Source organism: Syngnathus leptorhynchus, chromosome 6, assembly GCF_054491065.1.
Source record: "Syngnathus leptorhynchus isolate UIUO chromosome 6, UIUO_Slep, whole genome shotgun sequence".
Classification (NCBI taxonomy): Eukaryota; Metazoa; Chordata; class Actinopteri; order Syngnathiformes; family Syngnathidae; genus Syngnathus; species Syngnathus leptorhynchus.
The window spans coordinates 1,229,170-1,255,543 of NC_141200.1; the positions used below are offsets into that span (position 1 = coordinate 1,229,170).

At 43.0% G+C, this 26,374-nt stretch overlaps 1 protein-coding gene across 12 annotated transcripts in view; it reads left to right on the top strand.

Annotated features, from left to right (window-relative positions):
• lingo1a (leucine rich repeat and Ig domain containing 1a) overlaps nt 1-26,374 on the top strand; it is a 155,235-nt gene that overhangs the window by 116,027 nt on the left and 12,834 nt on the right. For 8 of the 12 annotated variants that reach the window (XM_085914383.1, XM_085914387.1, XM_085914391.1 and 5 more), the window contains one exon: nt 13,039-13,193. The gene's annotated coding sequence lies outside the window, so the exon portion shown is untranslated. Of the gene's footprint in view, nt 1-13,038; nt 13,194-18,479; nt 19,044-26,374 lie in introns of all 12 variants that reach the window. The other 4 variants (XM_085914385.1, XM_085914388.1, XM_085914384.1 and 1 more) reach the window with 4 other exon arrangements.

Consider the following 26,374-nt stretch of genomic DNA (forward strand, 5'->3'; position numbering starts at 1 on the left):
GTACAAACACTTGAGCAGTGTGGTAGGAGTACCGGCACTCCCTCTAGTGGTAGGTGAATGAATAACTCAATTAGATGTTCAATCTGTTGACACAATGGCTTCATATAATTTATTTTATTATTTTTTTAATCCAGTTTAGTTGTATTTGAAGAACTCAAATGTTCAATCTGTTGATGCAATGGTTTCATATAATTTCTTTATTTTTTTTATCCAATGCTTTCAGGAATGTTTGTTGTGAAACATTTCAGTTACATTTGTTTCAATTGAATCAGTACAGTTTTTATTCCGTGGCTTTTAAGTTGACTGTTAATGTTCATACTGCATTGAATATTTTGAGTTCCAAGTATGCTTATGGAACGAGTTAAGCTCATATCTCAAGGCACCACTGCGATCGGTATAAAACCTCAGCGAACCGCGTTTCATAATTCAAAGCCAACACTTTGGTTGCTTCTCGTTTTAGAAGTGATGATTACAGCGCTAGGGCCTTTTGAGTGCGCCACCTTACAATGAAAAAGTGCTTCCCTTTTCCCGTTTTAATTAAAGTCAAAAAGCGGGCGCATGCAGGGAAGCTGCAAAACAAAGCGAGAGCTCCACTCAATGATCAAGAAGACTGGCCAGTGACTGTTTACATTATTTAAATATACAAATTTGAGGACTGTTGCATTACATGTTATTGACTCTCGCTGCTGTCTTCCTTGACTGCCAGGCAGGGAAAAAAAATCAATATATTTACAAGTTGTGTTACTCAATTAAATAAAACCAACTAATTTGTCAGTAGCTTTCGGTTTGACACAATAAGCAAGTAATTTCAAGCAATGTGCCGCGGGCAAATTATGCAATTTTAATTAATTGGGCTGAAAATGAGAATTTATTCACGACAAATCATGTATCTTTGTTCATCTATCCATGCCAATAACAGGCAGCGCAATTGCATTTCCTTTCACTAGGTGGCGTTGAAAAAAAAAAAGTCTCCCCCTTTAAAAGTCTATCTTTGGCCACCCCATGCGAGTATGATTTTTTTTAATTTTTTGGTCTGTTTTTGCCCTGCAATTGAGCACATCTGGCCCAAAGTCACCCGGAACACAAAATAGTTGTACAATTTGGTCAAGTAATAGAAACATTGTCGTGTTAACTGCTGTAATTATAGTTCCTCAACATGGAACAACAACAAGATGTTGGCATCGGAGAATTTGTTTGCTCCATTGATGTGATTATCGTAACGAGGTTTTCCCACAAGCAAGTCCAATCTCACTAATCACGCAAGCATTTCTATTAAAGGGCCGGCTTAGTTTCTAGAAATGCACACCAGTATAGAATCGGTCTTCAATCGAGGGCGGCGGTAATTACAGCATCGACACAAGTGTGTCAAACGTGTAATTAGAAATTAGCGTGCTTGAGAAATAATCTGAAAATACAGTCGCTCTCTGTCCAGCGGCGAGAACGTCGGCTCATTATCAAAGCTGACAATAATGTCAACTGGCACGCCAGCCGACGGGATGGCTTTTATAGCGAGTGCGGGAGGGAGAACCGGCCCGCGGATCCCGACGTGCTTTCGTAAGTACCGCCGGGCGAGACGTCCTGCAGCATTTTCATTAGTGCGAGCTGAAACTTAAGAGCCGCTAGCTCTGGTTGCGCTGACTGGTTACCATGGAAACAGGTGAAGAAGTGGAAGAAGTAGTGAAGGCGGCTGCGGAGAGTCCTGATGAGGAGAGATTGTGTGTCTGTTCCTTTTTTTTTTTTGGATTAAATATACGGAAATGAACAATTTAGGCACAAGTCACATAAAGGTCGAGCGAAGAACAGATTGTTCCGATTCCACTTAAATCTGCTCAAAATCATTCCAAACATGCTCCGAATTTGTTTTAATGAAGAGCTTTTTCCTGTTAGACTAAGATATCAAACTCAAGGCTTGGGAGCCAGGTCTGGCACGCCACATCCATTTTTGTGGCCCGCAAATTTGTGTCTAGCTAAAACACCGAAACATTTTATCCGTCCTCCTTTTGTTCAAATAAATGTAATGATGTTGAATCATTTTGACTGGCTTCTGGTTTCAAAACTAGTTATTCATCAATTTGTTGTGCTTAAGTCCTATAAATTGATTTTTACCCATTTATTTGGGCGGCCCATTTTTATTTATTTTTTTAGCAAATAGTTGTGACACGGCTTCGCACAATAAATACAAATAGATGAATTTGTGAAGAGTGATTGATGTATTTGTCGAGATCATCTCGCTGCTTAAATGATCAAATAATGACACTCCTGATGTCGCCGAAACTATTTTCTAACAATAGCGTCTTGTCTTTCAGCATCCACACGGTAATAAAGTAACTCATAGTCGTAAATCAAAATAAAATTTGCCGACTAAGTTCCACATTCCACTCTTCATAAATCTTGATGCAAATGATGCGATAAATGCCACACAACTTCATCAATGGACTTTTAAAAACTTGCTAGCGGCGCTTATAGCATCTTCTCCCGCTGCTCCCCAACTCGGTCGGCCTTGTTGAAAATTAAAGATCAGCAGCAGCCATCTGGAATCAAATCAATACGCCGCGTGTAAATACCGCCGCTGCGGGCCGTGACATCGTTTCTGCACGTTCGTAAACTTGACTTGATGTCACGGAGCCCAAGGTCGAGATGTCGCTTTGACGAAATTGAACCGGCCGTGAATTGCGACGGTGAAATTGATGGCATGCGGCGATAATGAAGACGTCCTTTGGCTTCATAGCGCTCAGGCGCAGCTTTGGGAAAAGAAGTTGGCAAATTTTATTTAATTCTACTAAAAATGACAAAAGTAGCCATCTTGGCTGTTTTGTTCTCAACTTGGTGGATGAATTGACGCCATCAAGGGACTTCAAGCATGAAGCTCGTAACTTGATTCAAAGACTTTCTGACATTTTTTTACGATTCGTATTAATCCAGTTTTGGCAGCGGCCTGATAAACTGCAGCTTCTATCTTTCCGCGTGTCATAAAACCTTTTCTTTTTTTTTAATGACCGCGAGCTTAACTAGAAGTTACAAAATAAAAGTTGCCCATTTACTTTTCTTTTTGGAAAAATAATGGCAATGGAAATTGCTTTTGGGATCTTATCTGTCACCAGAGTGGTTATTTGATAAGTGATGATGCATGTGGCGTCTTCCTGCTTTTTTTTTTTTTTTTTTCAATAATTGTCACAAACAAAAGCCACAGATGCAACTTGAGAACTGTACGAGTTCATTATGAAAGCTTAGCCATGAAGTGCTGAAATTGGATCTCATTGATTTAAACAGCAAATAAATTTGATTATTTTTTTTTTTTTCTTTTGGCGCTTTGTGTTCTTCACTGGGCGGAAATGCAATCATGGTTCTCCCACAATTTTCTGTTTTGTGTTCAAGTGTAGGTGTTCTGGCAGTACAGTTGTACTGGGACTGTCCAAAAACGCAATTGCATCATTGCCGGTCACTGCCACCACGTTATTCCTTTTTTTTTTTTTTAAACCTCCTACACAGACTCAGTGAAGCATTGTATCCTAGATTTGGTGTGTGTGTGTGTGTGTGTGTGTACGGTGAAGTCGCCTAATTCTTTGAAACGAAAGACGCTACACTCGGGTTTTTCAGGTTTTGACACAAGCTGAAAGGAAAAGAAAAGAAGTTCAGCTGAGAGCAGCGAGTTCTACCAACATTGTCAGGGTAGCTGGCCAGAAAGCAAATGTCATTTGCTCATCGTTTGCATCAGTAAGAAAGAACTTTATATTTTTTTTGTCATGGTGTCAAATTATTTTAGATACTTTAGGTATTTATTGTGAGGGTGAATACTTGTACTATTATCTGAAAAATAGTGCTGTGGTACATTCCTAAAAAAATGCTTTAGGATTAAAAAGAACAAAAACCAAATTATCTGACAGGGTGGTAGACTTAAGCATTTAATAATGCAAACTACCGCTCCTTAATAAAAATCCTCCACTCACTCCGCAAAAATGATACTCTTAAAAATACATGATGCAGGGAGGTGAAGCTAATTAAGAAGCAAAAAAAAAAAAAGTCAGTGTTTCCCAAATGACTGCATAGCTTTCCAAATTACTCGAATGAAATAAATACCAGCGGCAAATAGTCCTCCGCTGACCCCTTTTAGCTGAATTCCTCTTTCTGATTTGCATTCGTGTCTGTTGTCGGGCAAACTTTAGGTGACCTTCTGCTGTGAAACTTCCTCTTCTTCAAATATGAGATCCTATTCTTGTTTACAGCCGCAGCCTCGGGGAATAGTCGCGGGAAATAACGAGGGTTGCCCGTGTCCGAATTTACATCTTTGAGTAATTTTCTCGAAACATATTGTCCTCTGCGTGATTCCTCTGGGTGAACTTCCACGCAAACAATCTTGTGGGTTTCATTTGCAAGCCGGCCCATCACTCCTACCTCGTAATGATGCGGCGAGTCCTCGGGTCCGTGCGGACGTGACGTTTTGTGACGCCGGCGTGCGTTTGACGCCACGAGCCAATCGGCTGGCAGCTGCCACAGCATCCGGGGTAATTATTTACAAGAAGCCTTGTCGCACCTGCTATAAATAGTATCCCTCGTTCCCTCCCTAGCAGAGATCCCTCAAGCTTTGAGATTGTAAAGTAGCGAGGATAGAGGAGACTAGAAGCTCCTCATTTTAACTGGAGGAGGCAGGTCTGACATTAGCCAAGCATCCGGCCAGGGACTTCATTACTACTCAGTCGGCTTCCGTTCTTCCACTGACTTGTTCTGGTAGCGGTCCAGGTCAAAATCGAGATTAAGTTCCTTTGGTGTCGCTCGGTCGGAATCGCTGGGTCATCATGAAAACGTGGCAGAGTGAATGTCGGAGGTCTCGTTATGAGTGCTCAGCAAGAAAGTTTTAATGGCCGGCTTGATGTCGTATTTAACCGCCAACTTTTTAACTGCGGCGCTATAAAAAATGCTATTTCTGTTTGTAAATGAAATATAATTTCGGTCTATTTAGCAAAAAAGACGTTTTGCTGTCCCCAAGGAAAGACTTTGAGGTTATAACGGTGGCAAGTTATGTTGGCACTTTGGAACTTATTGATTTGACTTTATTAGCGTTCGGTTAGCATCGTTAGCACTCTTTGTTGGTCATTTACTTTATCACAGTGGCTTGCGACTAAATTACTCCTCACAACCCTAAAAAGTGTCTTCATAACACGTCCTTACACTCGTACTTTGAGCGTTTTTATACGATAAGAAAGAAATACAACCCATGTCCAAACTGAATCGCAAGTTCTTGGTTGAATCATGCTTAGCATTAGCATTTTGCTATAAGCTTACGAGGAGAAAAATTGAAACATTGTGACAAAAAGTGTATTTGTGAATTTCCGAGGCAGAATGCTGGCTGTACATTTTTGTTGATTCAATCTTAGTTTGACAAACACTAAACACGAGTATCGAAAAACCAAACACCTGATTTATGAAGCAATAGTCCCACCAAAATAAATAGGACAAAAATCCATCTCTGGCACTTGGATGCGTATCGATTGAAGTGTTTGTGTGTAATTTGATTTGAGACTAGTGCATCACATTTTTTGACACCTCGCCGGTCACCTTGACGCCCGCCTAAACTAGCTAGCGCTAAACTAATACAACGCTTCAAAGATGCTAAGATTGTATCAAATGAGCAAACCTTTCTTTTAAATCATCTTTATTTCAGAGCTGTTGCCAAACACCCCGGAGGATTTTTTTTTTAAGTCGATCAGTGTTTAGAGAAGAAGATTAAATAACACACAGCCATTTGATGATAGCATTGATGACTTTAGCTTTGAACAACTAAGCTGCTAATTTGCTGACTGATTAATCTTATTACAATGATCACAAGAGTGACTTTTTTTTTTTAAATTTTGTAATATTTTTGCCATACATCTGAGTGACTTTTTGGATTACGCAATTCTGAAATGCTAAAGGCCTTTAACATGACAACAATAGCAAAAATGCAGATATTATAATATAATATTTTGAGATTTACATCCTTGAGTGCAACTTTGTCTCACAGCTTTTTCTTGACGGCTTGCGAACGTGTGAGGTGCCGACACCTCCACGAGCTTTGTAAGGACTCGAGAGAACTTTTTACGTCTGTCACCGGATGCGCTTTCAAACCGGGGATCCGCGAGGCTAATTCATCTCCGGATGCTGTCGACACTTTTCGTGATGATGTGAGAACATGCGGCTTTTTTTTTTTTTCTTTCAACACATACAACAGGAGAGATAACGTCGACACAAAAAGCGGGATAATCGAATTTTTAGATGGGTGCGCTGATCTCTGGCGCCCGCCGTGGGCAGGCTGTGTGAAACTGGCAAGACGAGCGTTTGAATTTTTTTTTGTGTGTGTGTGTGTGTGTGTGTGTGTATCATCATTCTGTAGCGACATGTGACATCGATAGCCACGATGTACTTATAGGGAGGATTGTCAAGCCATTTGATCAATTCTTGATTTTTTTTTTTATGCCTTATTATTAAAGACTACGAATATTGACTTGTGAGATTTTCATTTTGTTGCAGGCCTCGCTCGCTCTTTTCCTTTTCTGTCTTTTATACACTCGCGATGCCTCGGGGTCAACAAGCCTCTTGATAAACACTTTTTTTTTTTTTTTTTTTTTCTCCCCACATGACAGCTTTGATTCCTTCCGGATGCCACTTTGAGATTCAAGCGCCTTCACTTTAGTTAATCAGCATTCAGCCCGAGCTCTTTTTTTGTCTCGCGTCCTTCTAAAGAGAATGAAAAGAAAAAACCCCAAGAGTTGATTCCAACGGGCTGCCCAAAATAAGATATACCTGAATTGCCTTTATCCCCTTTTTGTTGGGACGGAAAGCGTATCCCCTGCTTGTTTACATCAGAAAGCAGAAAGTCTGGTGCGAGGCTGGAAAAGCCTTTCAGATGTCACCCAATGGCATCGGCCGCCTTTCTTTGATACGTCAATCAGACTGACAAACGGCGCTTATCTCCCTAAGAGAGAGAGATGAATCGAGCGCCCTCCTCCACCGTTTCATCGGGCTCCATCCATACGGGCCAAACCCCGAGAGTCCCTTCAGGACTTTATCTGATGCGCCGTCGCACGATAAGACCCCGCCGAGATCGGGGGACGGGAATCTCGGGTGGGTTCTCCAGCATGGATCTCGTCTGAAATACGATCAGATTACTTTTATTATTTATGTTAAGCATTGCACTTTCTGATTGGTTCATCTGAAACTGATTGCCAATCAGGTTATTGATCAACACGCAGGTCATCATCAAGGACTCGCCATTTACTGGATAGAAAACAAAATTGACAAGCTTGTTTCTTTCCTTACGAAGGCACCAAATCTTAGAGGTAGAAGGTCAAAGTTGAGATTATGACGAGATGTTTCGATCGAGACTTTTTTGGCTTGTGAGCTTTTTTTTTTTGTTGCATTTTTAGCCTTAGCAAAACTCAACCCAATTGTACATTACTGAAATACAATTTATTTATTTGAATGCAAACCACACCCCCATTTTTTTAATCCGATGGTATCTTCCGCCATCCTTGTACTTGCAAGCTTTTTCCTCAGCACATTGAAAAAAATCCGTCAGCATTTTCGAGCCTGGTGTCGTCTTTCCGTCTCGCTCGTGAGCCCCATCCAGTCAAGAGGCGGACATCTCTTGACATGACGCATTTATTTCAAACTCAAACGTTCATCTGCTCCACTCAATGTACTTTTCTATGCAAATGAAATGAGTCTCAATTGACAGCTTTTAGCCTCTTTAGCATCGTTTACTCCTTATTTAATCGGTAATTGTCAAACGAAACGCCTCTGACTTCAAATGTTTGAATATTGTTCTGTGTCATATGTAAAACGCTTGCAAATTTTCCACAGGGGATCACTTGAAGAATGCAAATAAATGCCGCGAGTCGGCGTCACCATCAAATCATCTCCAAAGACACCGTGAGGGTTTTATGTCCTCCTGAATTATTCCTTTTGTTTACATGTGGGCGATGAAGCCTGATTGTTTTTACTTGCTTACTCACCATAATGGACTGGCTCGGAAATTGAAAAAAAACAATGGGGGGGGGGGGGGCGGACGACTTGAAGCCAAGAGACACATGATATATTGGCGATAGCAGGGGTAGCTGCTGAGTCAGCAGAAAGCAATGTTATGTTCCCGACCCTTTGTGATAAGGACGCTTGAAGGAAAAGCTCGTCAAAGATCCGTCACAGAAACATCGGTCCGGGCACTCCAGTCTTGACAAAATCAGCTGATTTGATGCGGGAGCCCGTTGTTTGTAGCTTCATTCTTAGTCCTTTCAAATTCAAATCAAAATACTGCATTCAAGATTAAGAGTGTTCTTATAATGAAGATTCTTAGACGCCGGTGCACGGAACATTAACGATTCTGCCGCGATGCAAGAGAAATTCAATATTGACTCCTCGGTGACCATGTGGACAGCTTTATTGGTGTGTTTGAATGCGACTCATTCGGCTTTAGAGACAGATTAGCACATTTTTTCACTGATTATTACTCTTTCCGAAAGGAGGTGTGTTTGTGTCTGTATATATAAATAAATATCACTCTCTCTCTCTCATATAGGCACTTCCAAGCATATTTCAGGAGGCCAGTGCCCTCACGGCCCCCCCTTTAGCTCCGCCAGTACATGAATCTTTATGTTTCCAAAGTCAACTTTTTCTTTTCGTCTTTCTGCCCCATTCATCCCAATATCAAAGAAAAAAAGCAATCTGTTTTGTACTAATATGCCACAGACACAAATGCTGACTATGCTATTAGCCGATGCTAGCAGGACATATAACATCAAGCAAAAAGTGGTTGTTGTTTTTTTGTGCAAAAGTCATGTTGTGTTTTCCACAATAATCACTTGTCATGGCTCAAGATTGTTTCAGACTTGAGAATGATTGGTAAAGATTCAAATCTGATCTTGGTAACCTCCCAAAATCAAAGTCAAATCATTAACTCTGTAACGTTGCCCGAGCCCTTTTTCCCCACTGATTAATTGATTAATGGCTTATCATTTAATGAAACCGTACTTGACCTGCTTGGCTCCCTTGGCACTGACTTTTTATCTGGGTCCATTTGCTGCCCTCCCTAATTTTGACATGACAGCCGCCAAGTGGTATCTCTTTCCTCTCTTCTCTGGCCCCGGCGCCTCGAAAATGACTATCACCCAAACTTTGCTAGGTCGATCTAATTACCTTGATTATGTTGTACTTTCAAACAAACTCCCAAAAAGGCTACGAAGGGGGCAGGAGTCACGAACCATGAAAGGCTGCGGCGGCCCGTAATTACTTTGGCGTGTCACAAATTGTCTGGAGGGCAAAGTTGATTTGTGTTTTCTTTTATTGTGCGCTGACACAAAGCTGAAATTTGCATTAACGTTGAAATACCTGCACGCTTGTTTTCCGCTTTGCGTAATGGATGTCTTCCTTCAATTTGCGGTTGTGTTTTCATGGCTGAACATCCCGCAAAATTTCGTGTCGGTTCGCTGCACGGGCAGATCACTTCATGACGTCATTCCACCCTTAAAGCGGCTTTTGATGCGCCACTTGATGGAAATGTGCCGAATTGATTCATCTGATATTGTCATCTCTTTTAAAGTCTATTCGATTTCACAATCGTAATAAAAAATAAAATCAAATTTATTTAAAAAAAATTTTTTCATTATTTTATGTTATTTTTTCATCTTACAACGTATATTTGATTTCATGAGCGTAATAATTTTTTATTCATTTCATTTTTTAATTTAATTCAATTTTTTATTATTTTATAATGGGGTTTTTTTCTCTTTCATTGTATATTTAATTTCACGAGCGTCATAAAATGTTGACTTATTTTTTTTCTGCCGGTTGTCATTTATCGAAAGAGCCCATCGGTGATCGTCGCCGTTTCCCCGGGAGACAAGCGGCTTAATTACAACGAAGGCCCGCGACTGTAAATCATCCCGTGGCTCCTACTTCACATCGTAAACAAGCGCAGTAAATAGCCACCGTCGGAAATGACTTTGCGTTTTCCTACTCTTTTGCCTGATAATTAAAAATTCCGTTTAGTGCTTAAGCAAGGTTTACCATTCCAATTATACCTCCTACCCCCTCCCCTTCTTGAAAAAAAAAATCCTCCCCTTGCCTGCGAGGCTGTGAGCACAGTAGCAAGCAAGCAGGTCAATGAGGAGTCCCCGGAGTGCAGTGGAGGTTAAGTACCTTGCTGGGAGGCATCTTGAAGATGTTAATTGTTGAGAGACAAGAAGAGCAAAGAAAACTCTCAACCGCTTTTGCCACCTCTGAGCAGAAGCGTCGTAGCAACAGACAATTCAAAAAAAAAAGAATCAGATTGTCAAACGAGACATTTGAAATTCGCAAAAATCCTTGCAAAGCCCCATTTTTTAAATTTCTTTTGGGGGGGGGGGGCAAATCTCTTGTTTGAAGCCTTGCGGGTTGGGATTACTGAGGCGAGATAAAGGGAGAATATTGGTGTAATGAAGAAAGCACTGAGAAAGTCTCGCCTTCAAATGGAGATAAGAAAAAGCTTTGCACTTCGTTTTTTTTTGTCGATTGAAATACTTTGGCAGGGGAAAAAAATGCATATATAATCAGATGAATGCACAGGTAGCTCCACCATGAAACCTTTTCGTGCCCAATAGAAAGAAAAAAAAACGCAAACCGCCCGAGTCTGCTAGCTGGAGCCGTTCCGAGGTTTGCTCGTTCACCCGATCCACGGCGCTGTCACCCACGACGCCCGCATTCTCCTCGGGCGTGGCGGGGGCGGCGCCGCCTCCGCCCGGGTGACGCGCTGGCCTATCGGGTGGCTCCGGGTGAGGGCTAATCCTGTTGAAAATAGAAATGTTTGGCGCCTGGGGTCGGAGCGCGGAGGATGCCAGAGCCATGCCACCGGCCCCGAGGAGTCAGTCATCCATGTGCACACGGAGAGATAGCCTAATCTTGTCACAGACACTGCGAGGGGGGTTTGGGGGGGGGCAAGTCTCAAGCTCTCGCTTGCAAAAACTTGAGCTTACGGAGGTGATATGGAAAGCTCACGATAGAAACTGCGAAGTTTTTATTTTTTTCTTCTTGGAGAGCTTTGATGCCGTTGAGCCCCATTTTGCTTAGGCGTGCATTTCTTACGTGTTATCGTACGGCAAGAATCCTCATCATTTTTTTTTTTTTTCAAAACGTGTCAATTACCTCGTCACCGGTGTTGCACGTGTACAGCGGAAGACTTAAAAGCTTGTCAAATTTTCGTTTCAGTTCTGTTGGCATCGCCGAATCAACGTCACATTTCTTTTTGTGACTAAAAAAGCAAAAATGATTGACTGGAATTGAATGTGGCGGACTCATTCCAAGCAAATAGCAAATGTGCTTAGGCTGCCATCTTTAAAATGTCAGTTTAGCGTTCTTATCTTTGTTTCGTCGCCACTCCCACCGCTTTTCTATTCGGAGAAGCAGCGAGAGCGGAAATTCTCCGCGGTGTGACGAAGCGGCGGGAATAATTTTTGCATGGCCAAGCTGACGTCTTTCAAGCGGCGAGCGAGACAAACGTGCTGAGTTTCACCCCGCCCCATCAGCCGCTCCGCTCCGCTCCACTCGCTTCTTAAAATACTCGACTTTTGTGTTTCATCGGAGCGCCGACAATGTATTTGCAAATTCAGCATCAGCGGGCCTGACACGTCTTCCTTCCTCTGGTGCTTCATCGCGTCCTTGCTCCATTACGTGCCCACCTTGTCGAGCACAACTGTGAGCTAACAAGGAAAGTCATTGCCGCCCTTTTTGTATTTAATATCATGAAAAATAGATTGTAACATATAAATAATATATATACATATATATCTTCTAACATATAAACAAAAATATATATATATTATTAAATAATTTGTATTTTATTTAAATATGTCACAAAATAAAAAAAAGTAAAAAAAAAAAAGCATCAGTTCCCATCACCACGATATTACGTGAACGCAAGCAAGCACAATTAAGTCTCGCTAGTTGCGAGCCGGGGCATTTTGGAATGTGACATTTGCAGAAGCTAGCAAAGCGGCACAGCCAGATATCACACTCGTAAAGTAATTGTTGTGCCACTAATGAGGCGGCTGAAGGCTCCAACATCTTGCCGAGGAAGAACAAGGTGTCTCTATTAGTGCAGACAAATGACTCGAGCGCAGATGTTAGTAAGCAAAAGTTCATGGCTTCACATTTAACTGCATTAGCATTTACTAAATGTGAGCTTTTCATATCACGCTGGCTCCGGCTCGTCGTTAATGTACAAATCTCTTTCACGTCAAATCTTTCCCGCCATCGATGAATAATTCATCGGCGGCGGTGTCCGACCCTTCCCGCTGCGGACGACGTCTTTATTTTTTATTTTTTTTTCTCGTACATTGCCAAAGCATGATCGTCTCGCACCCGCAGAGAGAGAAATGGAGCATGTGCTTATTTCTGGCGACAAGTGGAGAGCCAAGGCGGCGTTTTTCAAAGAGCTCGCTCACTCGTGGTGGGATAATTCTATGGCGTCGCTTATGTATGTGTACGTTTGCCGTCACGGCACAAGACGCGTCCGGTAGGCGAGATGTCAACACAAAGCATTTGGCCAATTGGAGGCGTCAAATTTAAGTGATTAACCAACACATAATCGATAAAAAAATCCAATTAATCGGCGATTGTTAAAATCTGCGATTAATTCGATTGATTGATTTTTTTTCTAAGTCACTAACCCTAACCACAAAAATTGGTTTTAGGAAAACTAGATCTTCATGTAAAATACTTTTTTTTTTCCCGATGAATCGACGGAATAATCGACATCAATTCTCAATATTCAATAACTAGTTTCAAAAACGTTTCCTATTTTCATGTGAACTCTAACTTGCCCATTTCAGTTGAAACAACACATGTTCTTAGGAGGGGAAGTCAAAATAAAACTGAATGTAGTTGCACAAGTGTGCACACCCTCTCACAACTGCTCATGTTTCAAATGAACCAGGACTGTGTTGACTTTGAATCTCCACAAAGGAGCATTTCCCGCTGCCCCGAGTGTTTGACTTGACAGCATCATTTTCATGTAACAAATTGTGTCTTGTGCAGGTCGCCCATTGGTGGGAGAGGCCATGAGACCGCAGGGAGGCAATGTGGGTTAACGGGACCCCAGCACACATCATTGGCCGCCTCTCCTCTCGCTCTTCTGCACAGCCGTCAGCTGCTGCGCCACGTTAGAAGCAGCACGCTCACACTTCCTTCCTGTAAGTAACGCCGCACCGCTCGGGCAGAACACAGAGGCCGTCTTGAATCCACGCTGACTGTTTTAGCCATATATAGTTTTGTTGCATATCTGTTAAAGCCCAATGAAGTCAATTTAGTAGTTGTACATCTCGGGTGCATTGTATTTGTGTCGCAGGGACTCAAATGGTCCCCGAGCCTTATGTTGGACACCACACTTACTGTATTGTTTTTATTGCATTGTCTGGCCGCAAATCATTCAAATATTACCTGTAAATATGTTTTGCAATAGATAGGAACAGAATGCTGAGAACTTAAAGAATCCATCGTTTCAAATTGAACCCAAACTTTTAAATCGTTGTTACTTTTCCTCACGATCATTGCAAAAAAAAAATGTCGAAGCATTTCGAAGCCCTATTTTGCATTTCTCAACTTGTCCGGCTGGCTGAATGTCATCAATTTAGCACATGGCCCCAAGCAAAGCTGCTTGCTAATCTCTGAGCTCCTGATTCTCCCAAAAGTGATTTGACACTTTCTGACAACACACAGATACACTTATTTAGGAGCCTTTAAATCATTTTTCACACTTGCTTGTGCGCCGCATGCACCATGGGAGTACATTGAATTCCATCATTTGCTTTTGTGAAAACGTCAAGCCGCGTCATCTCGGTCGGTGACACCAGAAAGCTTCAAGCGACACTACCGAGAAAAAAAAAAATTCTCAGCTATTATTTCACTTCCGAATTGTCGTAAGCCCCGGTCATTGATATTCCATTGGCTCGTTAAGCCCCGGGAAAGTATTTTCCTTGAGATTTAGTAGTCCTCATTACCCGACTTTGTTTGATTACACTGCGTCTGAATGGACTGCCTGAGTTACTCACCTTAATTCCGCCGCAAACGTCTTTGAGCGCAGTTTAGCTTTGACCCCCTAAAGGACACCCAAAAAAAAAAAAAATGGACCTATTAGGTTGCTGTTTTTGTCCAGTAGACTGGAACCGTCTCCCTATGGAGTGGCCCAGACATTTTCTTGTGCTATCACTTGGGCTCCTTTGTGTCAATGGCTTGAAAATGGGCAATTTCCTGGCCGCCGTGTGTGTTTTCACGATTTTATCATCCCCCGCCGTAGTTATTTAGTCGCACTTAGGCCCATCAGTCATCGGCGCCGTGTCGAGGGGAGGTCGACATGCAGTAAAACTGACGGACGGCCTTCCGCCTGACTGAAGACGTATGAGACGGGAACAAGACCGATTATTTTTTTTTCTTCATCATAGAATATTTTGAGTACGGTCAAATGGTGCTATCAGAGGGCAGGAAAAAGACATGTTTGGGACAAAAGTAGAGATTTTGGAATGTATTCTCTCAAACCCTGAGATGTGACTTTTTAAAAGTTTTTTCTTTGTTTGGAAGACACAATTAGACTTGATGTGACGTGTTTATATTTGCCACCTGGAATGTTGCTAGCATGTTTTTTTGAATGGTTAGATGTGGCAGAGGGTCTCAGTGGGCTTGTTTGTGAAATTTAGCATTGTGAACCACCGTAATGACTTATAGTTGCCTGTAGATGGCGCTGTTGCGTTTTGGGGATTTGAAATCGGTGCAACTTTTCCGTAGGAGTTTAAAAAATTAGGAAACTGAGCTCATCGTGATGAGGAAGACATGTTGGAAGATTTACATAAAATTGTCATTGTCTCTGCTTTTTGGTCAGAAAGTCATATTTTGGGTCAACTGGTCATATTTTGGGTTTACTGTTCAAATTTTTTTTTTTCCTGGCGAGAGATCGGCAACTTGGCTTTGAAAACAACTGGCGGTGAACGATTTCATATTATTTATAATTATTTCATATTATTTTTGATGGTTTCCAACCTCTTCCAATGCTTCATTGGTGGCCAAGCCGAGGCTGCAGATGGCTTCTTTTGTTCACGCCGGTGCCACGCAGCCTCCATTCAGTCCGGCCGTTGTGCTATTTATTCCTTTTGGTGGCGAACAACAGGTTGCCAACGTTGTATTTGATCCGAACCAAGTCCTTGCGAATTCTTTGGAGCAGCTGGTGTGCGGAAAAGCCAATGAAAGCATTACAAGACTGCTGTAAAGTACGCTTCAGTGATTAGGAGATCTTGCAAAGCCTTTTCACGCCCTGCGCTAATGTTCTGATGCTGAGCCGCTAGACCACACGGAATGCTGCTGACCCAAAATGTTTTTCGGGTGTGTGTTGTTGTTGAGCTCAGACTTTCTTTTTATCACGCACAAGCTCAACTTTCAATGTCGGTAACTGAATTTGGCAAACTCGAAACACCCACCCCGTCACTTGTTCCGATACTTTTGCTCATCTGCAAAGTAGAAGCTGCTTTGTCGCGAGTTACCATGAAATATTCAGAATCGAATTTTCATCATACTTGTATTCAGAATACGACTAAAACAAAGGAATTGGGATGCCGTTTTAATACTTTTGCAACAGAAACTGAAACGCAAACGTCTACTGCCAATGACGTGCAAGTTCGCTTTTCAACTGCTGACTGCGACAATCTTTACATTAATATAATTTAATATAAGAATAATAGTAAATAATAAGTAATATAAATGATTGCAATGACTAACAGATCCCTGTAGAGGGCGACGTTGCATCCTTTTGTATTTTAAGTGAGCACAGCTTCCGAGTCTCAAAGATAACTTGCATACTGCAGGTCAAAATGATAGTCTGAGTCTTTTTTATAAGGGTGAATCGTAGTGTTTTGTGTACATTACAATTAAAAACATGAAACAGAAGTCCGTAAATGTATGGGCAGATCAGTCCGTGAGTGTCGCTTGACTTTTGCAAGTCTTTTCTTCCAACAGAGCTTTGAGCTTGACCTAGTTTTTGGCAGGGAAAGAAAAACGATAAGACCCCCTCCTATTCCGCAGCGCTGTCAATAGGCAAAGATTGCGCACTTCGCAACTCGCCTTGTTTTGCATTTCCGTAATAAAGCTGAGGGAGAAAAACAGGCGGCGCCCATCTCTCGGAGCAAAATGTGTGTTTGCCGAAGATTTCTCCTAATCCGGGCTGCACGACTCCACACGAGAATCCAAGGTCAGCCTTCCAAAGGAATCGTTCTTCTATCGGCTTTGCAGCTTCTTTGATTCGTGCTCCAACTTATTGTGGCCGCAAAGTCACGTATCAAAGACTCACTTTTGATAGCAACAAAAATCCTTTTTATGCCGAACATACTGCAAATCTTTACTTTAGACGGTTGCCGTGGTAATGGCTAACCACATACTTGATGCTGTTTTGTGTCTAAAATGAAAAATGGCGGCATTGGCTTTCATACAATTAGTCGTCCGTGTGTGTGTGTGTGCGCCTCATTATTTTGAGTGATATTAAAATGTCGAACTGAATTAATCTCTCGGGTCTATGATGTGTGTTTTAACAGGCCTTTAAATGGATATTCGCTGCTCGTTCATCTCATATCTGAAACGTCCTCACTCTGGGATCATATTCAGTTCAAAAAAAAATAAAAATACACAATGGCGTTCGCTAAATGAACGAGCAGTCACAAAAAGAAAGTCAGAACCGGGAGGATTGGAAGTGCCGGAATTTGAGTAGAGCTATCAAATAGTTTAGCGTCTCGGGCCGTTTGTAGGATTTAGCTTGGCAGCAGATTTTGCGTGTGTCAGTGTGTGTGAGTGGAAACTTCCTCTTGTAAAGGCTTAATCTGTTTTTGTGGTGTATAAAGTGAGCTTTTAAAGTGATTGCAAAGCATCAGCAACATGAAGGTCAGCGGCCTTCGGTCAAGCCACCCGCTACCGGTAGCGGCTTAGTCAGAGAGACGGATTCCGCATCAAGAGATGGTTTGCAAAACGTGGAGAAGGAGCCAAGGAACCGCAGGCAATGTCGGAAGATGGCTACTTTGAATTTTTCATTTTCCTTCCATAGACCTCGACTTATAATAATATTTATAATTATTAGATGTTATTTTATATTGTATTCTATTTTATTTTATTGTATTCTATTCTATTTTATTATATTATTAATCTAACACATTTAGTGCACCGTTTTAAAAACAAAATGCGCCAAAGCGAGCCGGTTCACCTCGTGCGCCCTCTTTCCGTGACTGCAGCGAGAGCATCCGTGCTTTAGCGCGCTAGCTTGCGTGTTTATTGCGTTTTCGTGTCCCGCCGCCACGGCTGTCTGACAAATGCATTTCTTAGATGACTTTCATTTCAAGGCCTGCTCCCCAAATTGCCTTTGGGCAGGCTGCGTGTTGATCAGAATGTGTTTTCCATGTTACGTGAATGCTTTATGGGATAAGACTAACGAGCATAATTGAAGGAGCAATTTACAAACACGCAGAGTTGCTTTTTGACAAACACGCAGCACTCATTTGGGGGAAATGCAAGTTGACGCTCATATTTGCCTCAAGTCATTTATTCAACTTGTTGAGTCCTACCTGGTGCCACTGGTGGAGCTTCTCCCCTCCTCCCTGGAATTTGATTGGACCCCTCCAGGTCCCAGGCTTTTGGGTTTGTGGAGCCCCCCCGAGATATCCTTGTTTTCGCAATACTTGATGACAGCTTCCTAATACAGCTTTAAAGTGACGACTTTGAGTCATTCACACAAGATTGCTTTGACTTTTTCAGCAAGTCCCAAATCCTGTGATTATGGTTGCATAATTTTACAGTTCCCACAAATGAACCGCTGCTCACAGAGCACCGATGATTTAAATTATAGTCGAAACAACTACCTGCTGGTGAGCGCGGGGATTCAACTAGGAATAAAAAACAAAGTTCAACGGGTGATTTATGGCGAAGGGAAAATGCCCTACATTTCGCCGGATGAGTTACATTCACAATAAAATGGCGGCAGCTGCCAAAGGGTATCGATGTCCAGAGCGGCTCAAATGAAGCTTCCATCGGCAGCTCTAATTGGCTAGTTGAAAACAAATGAGGAAAAAAATCCCGGCTTTTTAATTAAAAAGCTTTTTGTTTGTGCGACCGGACCCTGACGGGCCACTTGTTGTAAGAAGCTAAGCCTCTGTCTTACAGCAGCCTGCAAAATGAGCCAGTTGCCTGTTAATTGCTGTAATTGGGTACTTTTTACAGCCAGTAACTCAGTCCTTGTATTTCTAATGGTGGCAAAGGGCGAAATTTACAACCAGATTTTCTCCCCCTATTTTCTTCAGGTTATTGTGAAGTTGGGGCTGAATGGGATCACACAGCTTTATTTATTATTCTAATTTATTTATTTATTATGTTTATGATTGATTTTTTTTTCTTGCTATTTATTGACTTATTTTGTATTTAATTTGATATTTAATTTGAGTTCTCTCCATTTGTAGAGTAGACGTGTGTCAGCAAGAAGCTGCGACCGGAAGCTGGCTTGAATTCTGTCAATGAATCTCGATGTTGGCAAGTCGCAGTCAGCTGCACATCTGCGAAATGAGGTGTCCCCGTGCTGGCTCGTTGGACGCGTTTGGCTGCAACCGTACAAGCCACAAATATAAATACTTAAAAAAAAAAAAAAAGGCCATTAGATACAGCCAATAAGTTGCAAAGCAGCAGTCGTCGCTTCTGCTCTGCCCTTCCAGCAAGTTGACGCCAGGTAAGCTACTTGCAAAAAAGAAGATGAATACATTGCATTTGAGTTTTTCAAGGCTGCTTAATTGCACATGTAATGGCCGACTTCCATTATGCATGCTTTTTTTTTTTTTTTTTCCAAGGAAGAAAACGTCTTATTAGCGAAGGTTTTGCATTTCACAATCATGCAATGGATTGCCAAACAAGTCATTTACTGCCCGCCTATTGAGGGGCAATTTGTTGCCGGTTGTTTCTGCGCTACGTGAAGGATGCTTTCCCGATACGTGCGCTGACGTGCGTCACAGCGCCCACGCCGGAGCCAAAAGGTACCTTAATGATCTGGAGACGGGAGATCATTGAAAAGCGCCAAGCGTCATCAATCATGGGCAAAATAGACGCATCAACGGACAGCACGGCAGGTGGCGCGTTCAGGGTCGTTACGAGTTTTAATCATTAGCTTCTTTCTTTTCGCCAGCTTTATGGAAGTTCCTCACAATCGGCTCTGCTCATTTCCATTTGGCACACTCCGGAAAGAGGTGGGCAGGACCGGCGTGTCACATAATCAATCGCGCCTCGCAAATTAGAATGTCCGAGACGTTGCGCGACATAAATAAACCAAACAACTATAAATAATTCACAGTCCCAAAAAAAAAAAAAAAAAATCTCTGGCATGCTCGCCTTACTTTAATAATCAAGTCAACTTTATTTATAGAGCACGTGCACAGCTGTGACAAAAGTGCCGTATATAAGATCCAATAGAATAAATATCAAAATGAAATAACAAACCAACTTGAATATTCTTTTCTCAAGAAAAAGAGACATTAGGTCCGTTGCCGAGTAACAAGCATGCGCGGAAGGAAAATAAATGCGAAAATATGATGATTTCTTTTTTTTATATAATTATGTAGAGCACTCGGTTGCTACCGCAGTTGTTTTTTTCATGTGCTCAATGAATAAAGTAGAGTTAAGTATTTACAAATCCTCCCTGGCCATGCTGATTTGAATTCAACGCGGCGACGCCCACCTTCCTTTCGCCTAAGCGGCGAGAAGGTAAATCAAATCACGAGCGAGCATCTCGTCTCATTCAGCAGCAGCGAAGCGACGAATCGCTACAATGGGGCCAATTGAGTCGGCGCAAAACGAGCCAATCTCATCTTGAATGGGCGACAAAGTCGAGCGTTGATGTCGGAGGAACGCGTAATTACACGTCCCTGAGCTTGGATACTTTTTGCACAATGACAATCGAGAATCACACAATAGCAAAGTTCCAACGTTGATGAGATGGCGGAACGTACAAGTTTCAAAGCATTTTTTTTTTTTTTTTCTGTTTGGTGTATTTATTTAATTTTTTTTTTCAATTTGCTAAAACCCAACAAAAAAAGCTACATTGAAGTGTCCAATATTTGTCGTAGCCATGGCTTCCAGAATTGGTGCGTGCGTTTATGTGTTTGTCGTTTTGCCTCCGCATGGTAGAAAAGGTTGAAGAGGTTAAATGGGTTTATTTGCTCTGCTGAGAATCTCCACGCCGCTGTGAAATTGTTCTTGCATCCGGGATGCATCTATCCTCGCCGACCTAGAAGGGAAAAAAAAAAACCAAGAAAAAGAAATGTTAGTTTTCAAGTGTTCCCCCGCCGGTGACCTCCAAACGGACGCGACACGGCGCCGCTTGACTGACATTGCTTGGAATGTAACATAAATGCCCCGGAAATCAAGCCAGTGGAGACGAGACCGCTGTGGCTTTTGTCTGATTTTGATTGGCTGATTGATAAACCCTGACAATGGATGATGTCATCACAGGCTAGCAGAAGTACACTTGGCCCCGGTTCTTAGGTTTGTTTTTCAAATTCAAGCTCAAACAAATTTAGATTCTGTGGAAGCTCTAAATTGTCTGAGATTGAATATTGATCGTTAATGATCAGCATTGATTCGATTTTCCCATCGTTCCCTCCAACCTCAAGTGATTGAACGTATTTGTCCGTTTGGAATATTTCCGTGCGGAATGCTTTGTGACCTCGGGAGCATTCGGAATAACGACGACCGGAAAACCGGGACGGGATTCGATGCGGGGCCCGATTAAATGCATGTGGAGAAGCGGCGACATTTTTTACAAGAGGCTCTGGTGTCAACAAACCATTGTCTGTGCTGAAAGATGACAGGCGAGGAGGCCCGACGATGGATGAACCCCAAAATCAAAAAAAATAGCCAGGATTGTTTCCGAGAAGGGTTATGAGAGCGGAGCTTATTTCATCAGCGCTTTGTCTGGTCGCCATGGTTTCAACTTCACTGATACAAATCAGAAGATTCTTTGAGGTTGTAAATTTGGCATGAGTAATCCCATCAAGCGATTGATAGCGCGTTTATTAAAAGCCTGTCTTAGCTGGTATGTATAATTCAACCGTCCGTAATGAGCTTTCCGGCAATATATTCACCACAACAATTCATTGATGACCCCAAACGACGAGCGAGTAAGATTTGCATCGTTGGTTGGACGGTTGGACTTTGCCGAGAAGTCGTAAGATAAAAGTTGATGTGAAGATTGACTGACTGTCGATTGAGGGGGAAAAAAAACAAACAAAAAAACTTTGACTCTGACTCTCGCCCGGTCCCCGAAGATTGACTGACTGTCGGTTGCTATGGCGACAAACGGGCTGCTTTTGCTCTCGAGGTGTGAGATCTCACCTTAGCACTTTGTAAACATGCTCTTTGTCACTCGAGCGGCCAAATATTTCTCCGAGATTCTTCTGTCTAGCATTTATTTTGTTGATTTACGAAATTGAGACACGAAAGCTGGCCATCGACTCCAAGAGCCAAATGTTTTAAGCTGACGTGGCGTGCGTGACTCATCGCCTGTCGACACCATTCAAGCGATTGACGCTTGTTAGCGTTTGATCGGCCAGCTCCGGCGCAAGAACGTCTGGCTAGCGCCTGGATTTGCAAATGATGGCCCTTCTCCGATAACAATGGCCACTTTAGTGTGTGTGTGTTTGTGAGTGACAGCCTTCAGGGCTCGGATGAAGGGCGAAGGTGCGTGCCAGCGCCGAGGAACACAGCCGAGCCGAGCAAATGAATTATTGATGCTTTGAAAAGCCGTGGAGGCACTCTCCTTTGTTACCTCGCTTTCTTGGCCGCGCCAGAGCTCGGCCCGCTCATCAAATGCATCCTCACGGAGATGATTGTCACCCTTTTGGTTGTCTTCTTTACGTTGGGCAAGGAGGAGGAGGAGAAGGACCGCAATAGCCCACAGCAGAAAATAAAAACAAGCCTCATGTTGGCTTTCTTGAATCACACTTGTTGTTGTTTTTTATAAGAATTTTTTAATAATTTCAGTAGCACCTTGATCTATTTTGTGTGGCGAGGCAGTCATTATTATTATTATTTTTGTAATTATTATTGGGATTTTTTGTTTGTTAAACTGAAGTTTTTTTTTTTTTCTAGAGATCAGTGAGTATCGATACCAGGTGCCGATACCAGTCTTATTTCAAGCGAGCAGAACTAGCGTTTGTATATTTTATTCTATTTTTATATCTACTATTTCCTGGCAATCGTCTGACTTTTTCCTTGTGCTTAACACTTCTTTTTGAAAAAGTGGTCAAGCTAGCGGAACTAGCGTTTCTATTTTATTTTTTTTCTATTTCTATATATACTATTGGCATATAAGAATGCTTTCCCGGCAATCGTCTGACTTTTTCCTTCTTTTTTTTTTAAAAAGTTGACTATTATTGCGCAACTATTTCCTGGCAGGATCCTCCATCGACTTTTTAGTGGAGTGTAACTGCAAACTTACCTTTGAGCATCAACATCTGCTCAGCTGAGGTCTGCCTAGTGATCTGGAAAGAAGCTCATCCTCCCTGGAGGAATTGTTTCACACACACCAGAAGAGGACGGAAAGAGTCCTAAAGTGAAAGGGAACACGCAGTGAACTCCGGCAAGAGTCTCTTGGCCATGCGTGAACTGATGCTGATGACATTTACATGTAGCTGTGACGCCTGAATGGCTTCGGTGGCTCCGAGGGTCCGCGCCCAAACGGGCGGGCGGGCGGAAACGTTGCAGTTTAACACTGCAAGAGAAACACTTTAGTGCTACAATTGTGCCGTGTGAAGGAGAGAGCGGATGACATATGGACCCAGAACAGGGTCTGTTGCTGTTGTTGTTGTTGTCGTTCCCCGCCCCGAGGCGTGAAGATGACTCTTGGTAAAATGTGACGTTGTTGGAAACCTTTCAAAGCCGTTTTATAAATGTCATCAAGTTTTCATCTAACGCTGCCCGATGGCTAAGCCATAGATGGATAGGAAAGGAGAGATTTATCTGCATGTCATATTTGGCCAAAATCATGGAGAAAAAATAATAATAATTTGAGAAGAATAAAATGCGGCAAAATGATTCAAAATCGATACTAAAGTGAATTTGTTTTGTTTTTGATCAGTGGCCCAATCTGTTTCCCCAATCTGTTTCCCCAATCTGTTTACCCAATCGACTTTATTGGAGTAAGAAAGTTATTTTTGATCCTGACTCCTCACTCAGCATGCCTCCAAGAAAGTCCAACTGGAGACGGTGACACGTTATAATTAGCGAAGGCTTTCATCTGGTCTCCAAATATCTAACTGACTATTCTTGTTACTCTCAAAGGGAAAAACGCCTTTGACTTGTAACACACTTCCCGGCCGTAATGAGGACTGAATTTCTCGCGTTTCCTATTGAACTCGCACCGACCGGCTCAAACCCTGGCTGGATCCTCTTCCGACTAATCATTCCAAAATGGGCCCGCGGAAGCTCGAGCGGAGGTTTCGCCAGCGTTAACGAAGAGCCGAGGAACGGCTCCAATTTGCTGTCCTCCCACCAACCTCTTCTAATCTCGCCGCGGCGTGATTACAAAGCCGTCAGAAGGCATCCACTACGACGGAGCAAAGTGGAAGCGATTGATCCGACACGAAAGAGCTCCGAAAACGGTAGACGGCAAGGTACGGAGTGAGGAATGTGCTGGCCAGGGTAGGAAGAGTAGATAGGAAAAGTCTACACACCCCCATTCAAATGCCAAAGATAAATCATTGAAAAACATTCATGTTCATTAACATTCAGATGAATAAATTAAATAATGACGTTGCACAGGGCCTCTTATAATTGTGGATGTACAAACTTCATCAGATACGTTTATTTCTCTATTTCTTTATTTCTTCCTGCCGATGAAACTGGTGTGTCAAACTGAGCGCGCGCTGGAAGCATCAGACGGGCAGTAACCGAAGCCCACAGTGCCACCAGGCTGTCGCTAGTGGAACTACACCCGCCTCCTTCCTCATCTTTACCTCGGACTTGAATCTGATTCCATTGCTTTTATTTGCTCATCGGGGTGACAGTGAGGGACACGCGGGCGCGTGCGTGATATGAACGCTGTGGGTTGATTTTAGTCCAGAAAAAAAAAAAAAAGCTTCATTCCTTCCAAAAGAAAATGTGGAATGAAAAACAAAAAAACTGTGTGAGTGAGTGAGTGAGGCTTTTGTACAAGTGTGTGTGTCACGCGTGGGAGTGGATCCTCCCTCCCTTCCTTCCTTCTTTCCTCTCCCTCCCTCCCTCCTCCCTCCCTCCCGTCCTTCCATCCATCCCACCTCACATTTGCATTTCTCCTCATTGCGGGACGGAGCGTTGGGTGCGCGCACGCACGCAGGCAGAGTCTGGGAGTCGTGCAAAACGGATCTTCACTGTCCCCTCGTTGGTTTCGTCTCTTTTTTTTGGTTTCTATCGCTACGGGAGAGGACGTTACTCTGGTCCCCCCCCCTCCCTCCTTGCTCCCACGCATGAAGGTGTTGCACTTGAGGTAGTGGCGGCGTGCGTGTGTGCGTGCGTTCCTCCGTGGGGCTGGCTGGGACTTGCTGTGGCGCGAATGGAAATGCGAAAGGATGCTCGGCAGCAGCAGCGGCGCTGAGGACCACAGCAGGTGAGTTCTTCCACGCGCGCCCTTGAATGACAGATCAGGCTCCGGCGACTTTTATCTTAGACCAAAATAGAGTCATCCGAAAGACTGGCGTGAAAGGCGCGTCCTTTGCAGGTAACCGAATCTGATCAGATGATCAGCATGTAAGTGTGTGTACGTGTGTGTGTGTGCAGAAGGGATTTAGCCATTAATCACATTGTAATTGTCCCGCGAATGTGATTGCAGCACCTTTATGGAGGCTCCATATTAATCTTGGCCGCTGCGATAACATTGGCAGCCTCATCTGCAAAGATGGCTTATCTGTTCAATGGGCTGCAGCCTACATTTGATGAACCCCTGCCAACACCCCCCCCCCCCCCATACACACACACACGACCCCCCCCCCCCCCTCCCCTCCTAACTAGCAATTGGGATATCACATTGTCAGCTATAAGATGGTGAAACTTGGTCTCTAGGCTGCATGACAAGTTAACCCCCCACCACCACCACCACCACCTGACCCGCCATCAGCATCCTACCTAGCCCAGCCCTTGCGCGCGTGTGTGTGTGTGTCTTTGCGATGCTTCCCGTCCATCTTTGAGAAGAACACAGATGCAGCCCGAGTATCACAAGGCTGTGTAATGCTGCTCCTGCGGACATTCATAAAGTGCTGTTAGGTTATAAATAGCCTCAGGGAGGGAGAGGAGGGTGAAACTATGAGAGGCAGCACACAAAGAGGTGTGATGCCCCCCAACAACTACCAAAAAAAAGAAATAAATCTGCCCACAACAACGCCGTTTGAGGCAAGAAAGGGTGTGGCATCATTTGCATTGACGCAAAATGTAAGATGCTTTCTTTGATGGGAAAAAATATATATATAAATAAAACAAAACGTCAGCACCAGCTTCAGTGCCAAAATGCCTCCAAGAGTGTAAAAACAAAGTCGGAAGGGAACTTTTTTTTATTTTTATTTAATCATCAGTGGCGATTTCAGATTACAAGCTAAACATATGACGAAAAGCATTAAACCGTTGTTTTCCATTTTCAATATTTTTTCCTATTGTCACACAAGACAACAATAAAAGGCATTCCCGCTGGCTAAAAATGCTAATGCTAAAAACAATGCTAATAAAGACGCCAACGCGTTCCTCAGAAGCGTACGTGTGCTTTAGATTTGTGGCAGGGAAATATCACGAGTATCTTTCAATCGTTCACGCAATTTACTAAAAGATATTCCGGTTTACAGATTAGCGGTTGATGCTAAGGTTAGTGGCTTTTGGTGACAGCGATATCGTTGGGCCCCAGAGACGTGGTGACCATTGAGAATTTTGAATGTCTATTTGTAGCTTTTAACGGACTCATACTATATTCAAGAGACCTTCTTATTTCTCCGCCCACCTCTGGCTAGCCGACCCTCGACAAGCGGCTTAAAGGTTGCGGATCAATGCCTCGGCTGCTTTTAGACGCCTGATCGGCTTTGTAGTCCGCACGCCCTCGGCACGCATTACACAAATGCGCGGATGGTGACCTTGGCAATATGTTTCACCTCACTGACCCTGCAGGGAGAAGGAGGAATCAAACAATCCTCCTCATCCTCGGCCCCTTCACGTGTCGCCGACGCCTTCCTCTTATCGAGTCGCCACCTGCCGATCGGCGCTTCCGATACGGAGGTGTCGTGGCTTCCTCTCGCCTTACTGACCCGCACGTTTTTTTGACGTTAGTGCGAGGTGACAGATCTCGGGCTCGCCCCGC